This window comes from Notolabrus celidotus, chromosome 8, assembly GCF_009762535.1.
Source record: "Notolabrus celidotus isolate fNotCel1 chromosome 8, fNotCel1.pri, whole genome shotgun sequence".
In the NCBI taxonomy this organism is placed as follows: Eukaryota; Metazoa; Chordata; class Actinopteri; order Labriformes; family Labridae; genus Notolabrus; species Notolabrus celidotus.
In genome coordinates, this window is record NC_048279.1 from 27830223 (window position 1) to 27843754 (window position 13532).

General features: G+C 38.8%; 1 long non-coding RNA gene across 8 annotated transcripts in view; it reads left to right on the top strand.

Moving 5' to 3' along the window:
• The window catches only part of LOC117817848, a 71601-nt gene that overhangs the window by 15320 nt on the left and 42749 nt on the right, over positions 1–13532 (top strand). Inside the window, exon 5 of one of the 8 annotated variants that reach the window (XR_004632236.1) lies at positions 10229–10306. The exons of the other annotated variants lie outside the window; for them this stretch is intronic. This is a non-coding gene — a long non-coding RNA (uncharacterized LOC117817848). Of the gene's footprint in view, positions 1–10228; positions 10307–13532 lie in introns of those variants that run through there. 8 annotated transcript variants of the gene reach the window in all.

The following is a 13532-nucleotide window of genomic DNA, read 5'->3' on the forward strand; positions in this document are numbered from 1 at the left end:
TTGAGCAAAAGAGCACTACTGGCCTAATTTATGTAGCTGATTCACAGGTAGGTGCTATCATCACTAACTGAAAAGACACCAGTATTCTGGTTTCTGTAGGCATCTTCATTGCTTCAGTGTTGATGTATGCAATTCCCAGAAGCCCAACCACATCCTGGTCTGTCACTCTGTAACAGACCTTTGACTCTTGACCTCTCCAGAGAGCTCCGTTGTCCCACAGGGATCAATAAAAACCAAGTTACTCTGTGTGGTAGTATTAGTCGTCAAAGGTAATGACTCTAGGACATGTAGGTATTCAGAGCGTCCAGTACACCACTCAGAGTTCAGGTACAGACTTCTATGAGCTTTTAACTTTCATGGAACTTATAATGTTGACATTTCTGAGCTCTTTTTGGGCAACCGAAACTGACAGGATGAGCTACCTTTCATCTTGAAGCATGTTAGATTGAGCTACCTATGGAAATGTTACCTGACAGAATAAACTACCTGACATAATTTAAAACCGGATAAATGTTGTTGACTCAACCCGAATGAGCTTCCTGTAGACACAGGTTGAGCTACCTTAAAGAATAAAATGTGTGACTTCACACAGAAGAGCCTTCAAGACAAAATCAGCTACCTAACAGAGTTAAATGCTAAATGATGTAACACCTTGCCTTCCCAAATGTGCTACCTATTCTGACAGAAAGAGCTACCTGTTGAAATGACCAGCTGGCCTAACAGAATTAGCATCTCTTTAGGATGAGAAACCTGACAGAGCAAGCAGCCTGGTAGGATATGATCCCTTGCAGAATGAGCTACCAGACAAATAAGCTAGCCAATGGAATAATAATAATGATAATAATAATGCAATTTATTTAAAAGCACCTTTCTCAGCACTCAAGGTCACTGTACAGGGCAGTGAGGAATGACCTGCCTGGCTGAATGAGCTACCATTCAGAGTGAGCAAACTTATAAAATCAGCTACCTATAAGAATGAGCTTCTTGACAGAATGCGCTACCTGACAAATAAGTGACCCAACTGAATGACCTGCCTGTCTGAATGAGCTAAATTTCCAGAGTGAGCTACCTAACAAAATCCCCTACCTGTCAGAATGAGCTATCTGCCACAATGAGCTTCTAGACAGAGTGTGCTACCTTACTGAATAAGCTAGCTGATGTGAAAGAACGAGACACCGTTCAGAATGAGCTTCATTTTCAAGGCAGGCCTCTAACCTGAGGACAGCTCAGCTAAATGGCTAATGGCATTGGCAGATTGGCTTATCATGTATTCCTTTGTACGTAAAATGTTTGTGGTGTTGAATAAAAACAGTGTTATACTTCTGCGAAATGAATGCTACAAGAACATAGGATAGTAATGGACTAGAATAGAAAAAACTTCTGAAACTCTAACCTTGTATTTGGAGTCTAAGCCCCCTTTTTGTTACAACGCAGCTTTGAATCTATGCAACCAATAGCAAAACATTTTATGATATTTTGTCTGGCATGGTTATTCAAAGTCACAGTATTCAAACGGTGTTATCAGAAGAACCCAGCTTTCTTGCGTCGTATGACACCCAAAGGAGATGTATTGTTTCAGTTGATGGCAACATCAACAATAATTGGACATACACTCAAAATGTAGCCAAGATCTCCTCTGTCTTTGGCCTACATACAGAAATATTTACTATCTCACTGCCTCAATGTAAGTGCATGTTTACCTTGTATGCTGAAGTCACTCTTATGTACATCTTAACCGTGGCTATGGACAACTTGTCAGGTGCTTAAAAGTTTCAGCACATAACTTGGAAGGTAACCACACACCTTGATTTGAAAACCGAATGGCACTGGTGTAAGATGATGGAAAGTAAATGTTGGAAAAAGGTCCAGTTATTCTACAGGAAGCAGTTAATGCCTATGGAGAGGGGAGCCAGGGAGAATATAGGTCAGAAAACACGACCAGGGCCTGGAGCCAAAGAGTTGAGTCTGGCACGTGTCTGCTCTGGCCGTGTTGGGAGTGTAGGATGTGGCTTGATATTGTAGTGGGAGTACTGTCAGCATCCTATATATTGAAGTTATATGTGAGTATAATAAATCTGGCTGTCAAACTGTTTTTCCAGTGCTTAAACCAGGGTCTAGAGTTCAATGTAATGATTGTGTACATCTGAAACGTAATGCTTGCTGAATGTCACATAATGGTTTGATTCATTAAATCACTTTGTTCAAATATGGTTACTAGGGGGACAATAATGATGTGACGACTCGAGCTAGTTCAGGCAGGAAACTTGAGCCTCACTAATTTCACATTTTCCATACGTCATTTTCTTGTATTCTTACAGTTAAGCTGTGTATTCATGCTGCAAGATCTCTGGTCTCTGCATCTGTTTTGCCAATGCTACTGGTGCCCTGCACCAGTGCTGCGTCAGACTTAAGCCTCACCACTTCTTCAGTATCCATACTGCAGGCTATAGAGCTTTTAATCTCTTCAGTCTAATCATTCCAAAATGTCAGCATATAAAGTTAATCTATCAGGAGTTAAGAGATTTGGGGCCTAGACGCCAAAAACAAGAACTAACCTTGCTGGCACATCTCTCAAACATTTTATAACACGCCCTTTTTGGCCCTGACATATCAGGGAGTTAGTTAACAAATAGATTACTGTCATACAGTATGTAATGTTTGGCAAAATTAACTATGAAAAAAGGATAAATCTTTGCTGCTTATTCTCGTACACAAAGACAACCGATGTGGATGCAGTGAGAAAATTGCAAAGATCTAATTACTGGTTATCAGCTTATTGAGGAGAATGTTAGTCCACAAATAACTTGCAATTCTTAGTTAATTATTTTGAAGGTCAGGAAGGAACAGAACCAGTATGAACTTATGTATTACATTAACTTAGGGTTTTTCTTGCATACAAAAGTGAGTGGTGGCCACAACCTAACCCTCATCAGCGTGGGTGTGTCTTAAAGAACACTGTTTTTCAAGGATAGCACTTAGTGAATTTGTCTTTTCTTTTTTTTTTTTACTGCATTATGCAAATGTAGCGGCTGCGCTGTTTGGTCATCAGTCTTGTGCATCAGTAAAGATTCTGCCAAGACTGCGCCCAGGGGTCTTGGTTTTCCCTGCAGGCGAGGGCAACCAATATTTGTGCCTAAAAATTCGAATGTAATATGCACGTTTGCTTGAATGTTCACATTCAATTGCATTAGTTTATAATATGTGTAATAACCCATTTAATTAATACTGAGCGCCCTCACATCTTAGTTACAGCTTATAATTAAAAAGCTCTGACATGTACAAGTATTATAGAAGAAAACATTGATAATATAAGGACAAAAATGTGTTATTGCTAGCAATATTCACTTAGGAAGAAAGAAAGAGAGACAGAATAGTTCATAATGCAGGTAGGCGATAGGCTACAGTCAGGTCATGGAGAGCTTGACTCAACAATAACTTTTCCAGATCTTGGCATGGTGTTGAGAAAAGCATCTAAACATCTATGCTGCATCAAAAAATGTTTAGTAATATAGAAAGTGAACCCCCCTGTTATGTGTGACTATGATCATCCATAACTGTAAGGTGAATGAGAACGGAAGCTAACATGAATTGCTGATCAATGCATTTATAACATTTTAAAAGCTTGAATTAGTCATTACTGTCCATATTTACCCTTGGCTGCACCCGCAAGCCTTTCTGCTGTTTCATAACAGTAAAGGTTGTGAAACAGATTTAGTCTTTTTTATATGTGTGCACAAACTTTCATTGCTAAGAAATATTATCCAAAACTGGTTTACAAGCTGGAATTGGCTTTTAAGCCAAGTAACATCATTGAACTCTCTAACAGAGAGCAGGAAGTGAGGCTTAACACACTGATTTGAGGGTCTGGATGAATGTCAAGTCGCTGAAGGTCACAGAGGGGTGACCATATGTCAACAAAGCGCACCAGAAAAGCCTGTAAACAAAACAGTAGTGTTTGTTGTTGTTTGGGTAACAGCCAGTGTTGCTTTGGTGACAGAGGATGAGGTCATTGTTTCAGATTTTCTGGCTTCATTTAAGTGAAGATTTGCTTTGACCACAGTGAATCTGGAAATACTGCTCAACAAAGACGCTCACATGGGCACAAAGAGAAGCAGTGTCACGTGTAGTAAGAAACTCTGGCAAGCACATGTCCATGCAGCGATTCACTTAAAAGCCCCCACACAAAAAGTAAAACAGAAGATAAATCACTCACATGTCATCCCTGTCCACATCCACTCTAATAAGTTTGACCTGAAAAAACAATAAAAACACAAACAGATGAAACACTCATTCAAGACTATTTTCACAAATCATCTGCATCCATGCTAATCTCTATTAACAGATTTTGCATTATAAATGTAGACCCTATATACAGGGGTCTGAATTTTCAGCACAGTAAGTATTATGGTTTCAGTTTGTATTTTTGAAGTCTGGGTAGACTTGACCAAGAATGTTTGATGTATGAAGGAAACAGTCCGTGTAGAGAGCAGAAGCAGGCAGAACGCTCACTGCCAAAATGTCACACTGACTCACAACTGCAGTTATCTTATGAAGATTTATTTATCTGTCCAAAAAGATATCTCTATGCAAGTGCAGCTTCCAAACTGTTGGAGATCAAACATGTCAACTTGATTGACAAATCTGTTTGACTTTATGTTGGAAAGCCAATTGTTTGGATTTCTGTTGACCTGGAAGGCATCAGAAATTATGGATCTGACCTCCAAAGCAAACGGGCATTTTAAAAGTAGTTTTCCCACCTCTTGAGTGCAAATCAGACAGAGTTTTCATTTCCATCATGTTATTTTAGCAAACTTCAGATTCAGAAAGTGTAAATTAATCACAGGAATATATGTTTCTTTTTGGTTTTATTGTGCTGAAGTCAGCTAGAGTGTCTATTGTAAAACTGAGACCTACCGGTACTTAAACATTCCCGGGTGCTATCCCTGGGGGATGAAATAGACCAACAAATTAATAATAATAAATGATAACTCATAGGATTTATATAGTGCTTTTTTTCAATATGCAAAGTCGCTTTACATAAGATAAAAGTAAAAAATAAAACAGGTAAATAAAACAGAACAAGGACAGAGATGGGGTGGGGTTAGAGGTCATGTGTTGTATCCTTTTTCTGAACAGGTAGGTCTTGAGGTGGTTTTTGAATTAATGAAGTGAGTCAGAGTTGCGTATGTGTAGAGGGAGAGAGTTCCAGAGAGCCGGGGCAGCGATGGCAAAGGCTCTGTCCCCCAAGGTGCGGTGCTTGGACTTGGTGATAGGGGACAGGAGATTACATCTATAAATTACAGCTTTTATGTTGCAGACAGAAACGCAGCACCAAAATAAAGTCCTGGCTGGAAGTCATTTTCGTAATCACTGGCGTCAGTTCTCAGAGTCTTATATCGCATCTCGTCATCAGGCGATGATAAACACAGCTTGCCTGTGGTCCATGCTAACTCAACATCAGCAGATATCACATACCAAGAACTGGCGCTGCTTCAACTAGATGTAGGATTGATAAGCCACTGGAGACAAGCATTCTCTCAAACCACTTGGATGCTAGTTTGCTTGATGCTTGTAGTCAGTCGTCGCTTTATAAATCAAAGTATATCAACTTGTAGTGGATTTGGATGGTATTTTCTTTAGCGGAAAGATCACTTGACCTGTTGAGCTGAGGAAACCAACATGTCGGGCATCAATGTGTTTAGATTGCTTGTGTCTGCCGGTGCACACTGTAAAGCAAGTCCTTGTTTTTTGACCCACATGAAAGCCGGAGTACAAAAGTCTCTGTTTTAGAGGTTTTGATCTGTCAGAGTAGTGTTGATGCTCCAGCTAAAGTTTGGTACTTTAAAGTTAAAGAGAGTTTGTGTGTATGTGGCTTCTGACTGACACACTATTTTGCTCCTCACTGACACCTGGTCTAAACATTCAACCTTTTTCACGCTGTTCTCTCCTCTAACCTCCACTCATGTATCCCCGGGGCCTTGTTACACCAATAATCAACCCTGATTTCCGGGAGCAATTTCCTCCACTGTGTGGGAGCAGACTGTGTGCATGTGCATTCATTTGCACCTTTGTGGATAAAATGTGTATTTGTGTGTGTTTGTGTGTGTCCTAATGGAAGCTGCAGGCGGACGATGATATATCAATGCAGGTCAGTGCTCACTCTGGTTTGGCTGAAGCGATACCTGTGTTTACTCTAGTATTAGGTTTCTGTGGTTCCTACCGTGTGTCTATGTACACTGCTGAATGAATATTTTATACATTTCATATATTTCACATGTTTTATTAGAATTCAATCACATGCACTTTCTGACCTGCCTCCACTCTGTGATGATACATTATCTGAGACCTTCTGTTTGACTTCACAGACATAGACTGCTGGAATTTTAACAGACTTAGCCGAATGTTTGTGCCATCAATCATCAAAACCCACCACAGCCAGACAAGCCAATATGAGATGTCAAGGCCAAATTTATACCAGAGAATTATGGATGAACAGCTTTGGTCTGGGGTATTAAATGACCACAGAGTATTAAAACACAGCACATATAAAATCACTACTGCCGAGTCGGCTGATTTTTGTTGCTTTCTGTGTCTGTCATGGTTTGGAGTCGGGCGGTTAGCACCTGGATTTCGTTGTTCAGTTGTAGTAGAAGATCTCTTAAAGGTGCGCAGACCAGATTTGTGCATTGGCCTCTTTAAATGGCAGGCAGGGGTCATATGGGGAAGACAGGCAGTGAGTGAGCCATCACTGTCGTTTAGTTTTACGTGGGCATGACCTTCACCAGATTTTACTTAGCTCAGGAAAATAGGCCACTGGAGCAGAAGGGCTACTAGCTAGACCAATTTTCCTTCTGCTCCACAACTTCTTTGTACGATCTTTGATCTGAGAAGTTGAGTTGAATCTGGAACTTTGCTCAAATAGGACATTAACCTGTTGAGACATATGATTTTTGACATAAAGTGCATTTCTATTTAAGCTACAGAACCCTACACGTGCACTGTTACATTTTTAGACTGGATTCTGATAAATTTGGACCATTTCAAGAATGAAGAATAAACTCAAGCAAGTGATTCTCAAGCTAGTCCGGAAGCTAAATATAATGTAGCTTTATAATTATTTCCAGGTTGATTCAGTTGCCTTGATTCATCTGTTAGTTCAGACTTGACTAAAGAGTTATTCAGGGAGAGTGAATTTGATGCAGACACTGTCAACAATGTGTATATTGTTTGAAATGACCTTGATTGCTTTCATTAGCTGTTTCATAGCCACTGTTAATGTTACAACCACTGAGTGTCTGTAGATACACCAATTTTGAGGCATGCAAGTTAACTTACACTTCCTTTGTATTTATTGCTGTTTTGCATGTTTCATGCAGTGCCACTATATAAAAATTCTCAAGAGATGATGAGTTAAAAATATTAAAAATGTCTTCAGTTGTCTTTCCTTTGCACTACAAGGACTTCTTTAACTCAATTTCACTCTTCTCTCTAAATTCTAAGCTTTCACACAAGCCAACCTCAAAGTAGATACATGGTGTGATTGCACCATGTGATATCTGATTGGTCAAAAGCTTGTACACTAAGTGGAAAAGCACACTGCATGAACATTAGATTATATCTCAGTCCCTGAAGTATTTTTCGGTGTGTTTATAGCACATGTTCATACTCCCATGATAATTTAAAATATGATTCATCAGTGGGAAAGATTGGAACATAAGAGAGAAGCAGATTTCAGTTTTTGTTGGACTTCATTAGAATTGGTGTATTCTTGCATTTAACTCTTGTCTGGCGCTGCTTTCTGTGACGGTTGGGCCCCAAATAGGTCAGAGCACTTTCAGACGGCCCCTTTAGCTCTCATTTGGTTTTAATGAGGCTTAAGAGAAAACATTGACTTTTAAGTCTGGGTGTGCAAAGTACATGATCCCTAGTACAGGAGGTCATCTCATTTAATGGACCGGTTATGTTTTTCTGCTTTCCTGTCACCTGTACAGCAAATCTATCCACCATTTGACCTAGTTTCATCAATGTTAAATTAAGTTACGGATTGCAACCACGCTGCAACTTCTGGTCATAGAGGTACAGTGTGTAGTAATTAGCGGCATTTAGCAGAATATACTTGACAGAGATGGAATATAACATTCATAAGTATGTTTAAATTAGGGTATAACCACCTGAAAATAAAAATCATTCTGTTTTTGTTAACTTAGAATGAGCCTTTTATATCTACAGTGGATATCTTCCATGGAGGCCACCTCTTACATTGCCGTGTTAATATCGTAGCACAGAATGGACAAACTAGTAACGGCATTCTGCGCTTTTAGATTTAGTGGGTGACTGCTGAAAATGCAGTTGTTGGAAGACAAAGTAGAAGAAGAAGAAGAAAGAGAAAAGAGTGTTGTGTTGATGGATGTATTTGATACAAAAAACTTGTCAAATTGAGGATTATACTGATCATATATCATCATATAGCACAGCAGCTTTTTGTCCTCAAAGGCCACCATACCTAGATCTTCAGAAATAGGAGGGTTGAGCAAGGGAGCATTTCAATCTAGAATCTGACTGCTAGATATTGCTAAATATTCCCATTTCTACACACTGTACCTTTAAAATATGACATCAATGAAGTGTTAGAAACTGCATTTCATCGAGTGATGGCTGCAGAAACACCTGAAACCACATACACACCCATTCAAAAAAGACAATCTTTACAGCAAAAATAAACATGTTTGCAGCCTGGTTCCAATAGCTCATTTCTCTTTTGAAACATTCTGTACGGGGAGTGAATTTGTTTTACAGATCGTTAATTTTTGAAGATATTAAACGTGAGTTTTGCTTACATAACGGCATGGCTAACTTGATTGACAGGCAGGTTGAGTCCAGCATATGGCACCCACCGACGATAGGCTTCAAAACAGCGCTCAGGAACAGATGAGTGACATCACTGATGCTACATCCATTTATTACACAGTAGAAAGGAAAATAACAAGTAGCAAAAGCTAGAACCAGACATTCTTTTCTGAAAACTACCTAACCAATATTTATTGTGTCCTTTGTGCTCTTTGAAAATCATCTTGAAATGAATCAATTATTCCTGCAGGAAAGGTCTTTAGAAAATATATTTATAAATAGGAGCCATTTAGAAAGTCCAGGATATGAGAGAAGAAAAATCTCTGAGCCTTTCTCTTTTCTTGTATTGTGCCAGTAAGTGGATCTATTAGTCATTATAGTTACTTATTTGTATTTTATTGCTAAAAGCTGTTTGTATTGAAACAGGTTCTTATTAAGCCATTGCTTGGAAATGTTTTGAAAAGGGGAGACTGATATTTATTGCTTACTGTGGTTTTATGTCTTCATATTTTTTCAGTTTTAATATCTCTTTCTCAGTCTGACTATATTTCACTATTTACCCCTTACTCTCTCACTATCTCTTTCATTCAGTGTAGACAGATTATCCTTCCTCCATCACAGCCACTCATACTCTTTTGCCCTTTTTCCTCCGCTCTGCTTCTCTCTCTGACCCACTAAAGTGAGACCCCATCATGTTTTTCCCATCATGCTCTCCTCCCACCCTGTGGTTAGGCGGTGAACCCCCGGCCGGAGGTATAAAGGACGTGATTTACGGGGCCCCTTTCCCAAACAAAAAAAAGAAAAAGAGCATTAAATAAGAGCTCAGTTTTCCAGCACAGTAGCTGTGTGCCTCTGCGCAGGTTTCTCTACTCAAATGATTTGAAATAGGGGCTCCGACCGTGACTGGTATGGTCCAATTTTGTCAGGTTGCAAAAGTGCCAAAACGTGTTTGTACAGAAACAGAAACATGTGATAAATCTAAGTTTCAGTTTTTTCATGTGTGTCTTGTTGACATGTCTGCACAAAGGAGGTGGAGGCATGAAGGCCTAAAGCTGTGGTACTGACACATTGTAATTCTGTGCTTTATAAGAAGCATGGGATATAAACTCCCAATTAAATGGCGTCTGGCTTTTTCATCGTGGTTGCCAGCTCACGCAGTGTAAAGCTGTTTGAATGTTTCTGCAGTGAGAGATGATTCAATTGCAGAAAGATGGTGGTGTTGTGGAGATCTGTTTGAAAGAATCCTGTTGATTTATGTAGCCTGTCCAAAACGTGAGGGGCTGTTTGATTGCATCACCATCATTGAAATATTCTATTTTGATCAGATGTATTTGGCACATTCAATAGCCAGATTGTGTTTGTCTGTTTGTCTGCCACACAGATGGATGTTTTGACTAAAAACGTTGCACAATAGCTTCTTCAATCAACATGTTTTGGCTTTCTGAAGCAAGAATCCAGGAATCTTTTTTCTTATAATTCTAAAATAAAACTGTTTTGAGAAATGTTGAAAGCATGACCATATTATTTTCAGAAACCACCTGTTTCACATTTTCACAGATATACATGGAGCTTTCTGGCATAAACACTTCTCTTCTGAATCTAACAGAGGTTTTATTAAAGTTTGATGCTGTAGTTTTGAACTTGGATGGAACCGTAACGTCTTGGTGCTGAATTGGATGTTTCCCATCCGTCTACCAATCAGCGGCTGCTCTTCATTGATTATTTTAACAAATGGTTTATGTTGGATTTTCCAACATGAAAACTGAACATCTTTCCTGCTTGAACAGATGCTACAGTGGTGACTGTTGAACTCGGTGCACTCATCCCATCATTAGGTTATTGAGTTGTCTTTTCTTCATACGAATGTAAGATCTTAATATGAAATTTTGGTACATTGAGAAATGCTGAAACTGGAAACGGTTTCATCCTTCAAGCAAACAACCAAATTAAACACTAGATATATTACAGAGTAAACTAGGAGGACACGACGAGAGGCGGACATTTAACAAGGCCTTGTCCTCTAGGTCCATTTCAGCTCCAAATGTAACAGGCTGTCCCCAGCCAAGGCTGCATACTTTTCCATTTTTCATTAAATATTTGCCAGAAGTTCTTCCTCTGTGCTGCTGGGAATCAAACCCATGTTCCTTAGTGGAAGTAGCAAGATGCAGAAAGATGCAATTATCTTAAATATCTAGATCTGAATTGGAAATAAGGCTGTATGTATTCTTTTTAGGACCTCACACATGCCACCTGCTTGGTCTATCTGCCGGGCATGTCGCCGTGTTGCAACATAATCAGAAGCACAATTAGTCCTGGTCAACATCTCGTCTTCCCTGTTAGTTAAACACAACCCTGTCCAGACAGATGCACTCTCCTCCTACACCAAAACATTGCCAGACAGAGACAGGCTTGGGCCATAAATTCCTCTGCTGGATACACACCAGTACATCTGTGCTTTAGTGTCAAAACAAAGCCCATACACCCATAAATAAGGATTATTACACTTGCATAACCACAAATAAAAGTAAAACTACTGTAGGCTTAATATGTGTCTGGAAATGTTACTACAACATATCTATTGTGGTAGTGGTGCAAGCCTGTTTAGACTGAGAGCATCGTCGTCACATAGTCCAGAGTTTTTGCAAATGTAAAATTTGAATGTACTTGATTTGATTTATTGCTGGTTATGTATCATTGTGCTACGGTTAATGTCTCCCAAAGGTATTAATGCAGAAATGGAATAAAGCGCTTAGAGCTAATATTTTTTCTACCCAATGAAGGTTGTACAATTTTGGGTTCAACATATTCATAGCAGCTATCCCAGAGGAGCACACATTTTTTAAGCCGTCTATTTAAACTTTTTAACATTTGATTAAAAACTAAAAAACGACACCTTTATGGTGTTACAAAGGTCTTAGGATTATTGAGAACAGTACATCTGAAAACTTTGGAAGCCTGGACTTAATTTTTTTGTTTTCCATCCAATAGACGTTGAAATATTTCAGTCCAGACTACAGTTTAGGACCGACCCTCGGACAAATAATTCCCCCCATTCTTCAAAAGTTTCGATTTACAATCTCTGTTCAGTTATCAAAATTTGAACACTTCCAACACTCATCCCTTCCCTTTTGGTACAGTGTTTAAACGTTTATTTACTGGCAACAACAAACTGAGTTTTATTTTTACTGAAAAGCCGTTAAGCTGTTCCTGGAGAGACCAAAGAAATTCCACATTCAGCATGTAATCAGAAAGAGTTACCAACATGACATTTTCATAGCTTTATATGATTCTCCGGCCAATTCTTGTGTATTTCTCCTCATCTTTTCTGATTATGTAATAAAAGGATCGTGCTGATACTTCTTTTGAACAAGCTGTGGTAAAACAATTATGGTTTGCATGTACTGTACACAGTGACCTTGACTGACTGACTGACTGACTGCCTTTATGTGATGATTTATTGCTGGTCTGAGGGTTGAGGCTAATTATTAACATCAGCGTCTGAACAGAACTACAGCAAAGAAGTTTGTTTTGCTAAAAGAAAAGCTAATGGGATAAACACTCCAACTCCTCCCAGGGATTTCTGTTCCATATGTTTAACATATTCAGTAAGCGTCTCTGTCATGTTGTTCTACCACTTTAAAATGTTTTCACGGCTTTGAACAAACTAATAAATGTAGGAGTCAAGAGGCTTATGATGCAAACTTACACACTGAGAAAAGATATGGCCATTGGTTGTACTTAAAGGCACTATGAGGAGTTTTTCACCAGCTGAGAAACAGACTGAAACCAACACTGATGCCTCTTTATGACCTGCAAAAGCAAACGCTACCATAAACAACAACACTGATACCTTCTCTGTTGTCATTTTTAAAGCCTTAAACCACTCAGAGGAGGGTAGGTGTCAGACCACATGATTGACATTTGGCTTTAAAAACACCTTTTTCAGCTGTTTTCATGGCATATAATCACATTGAGTGATAAATCTGGCTGTTAAAAGACAGCAGGGTGAGGTTTTTGTTGAAAACACTACTTTTGCATGTACAGAAAGAGAGATAAGAGGTATCACTTTGTCCACAAGGGGGCACCAAAATTGATATAAATCAAAAGTTCCTCACAGCAGCTTTAAATGTCCCCTCAGTTTACACTTACCAAGCCTCAGAACATACATTTTTTAAATGGACACAAGCTTAGATTATATTATGTAATCCCAAATAATGAGCATTATGCTTCTTCAACAAGCAAGACTTAAATGTTGCAACAGAATAAATGAGTAACATAGTTTCACGGTCAAATAATGAAATAAAGTTACGTTTAAGGATATAAGATAATTGTACATTTGGAAAGTTTTGCATGGAACCTTTTCTCTGATCTATCTATTTTATGAAAACAGACTGCTGTGAGAGATGTTGCTTGCATAAAGTGATAAAAAAAAGAAAACTTCTTCGAGGAACTATTAGTATAAGAAGTAGCAGGAGCAGCTGAGTTGATGTCATTGGTGATGGTTGTTTAGATAATGCTTTGAATAATAATTTAAAGGTGACATATCACACTTTTTTCATCAATATATATTGGTCTAAGAGGTCCCCAAAACATGTCTTTAAAGTTTATGCTCAAAAAAACACTTTGAAATCAGATTTTGGCATGCCTGAAAAGCCCTCTTCTTCAGTCCTCCTCAGAACACTCTG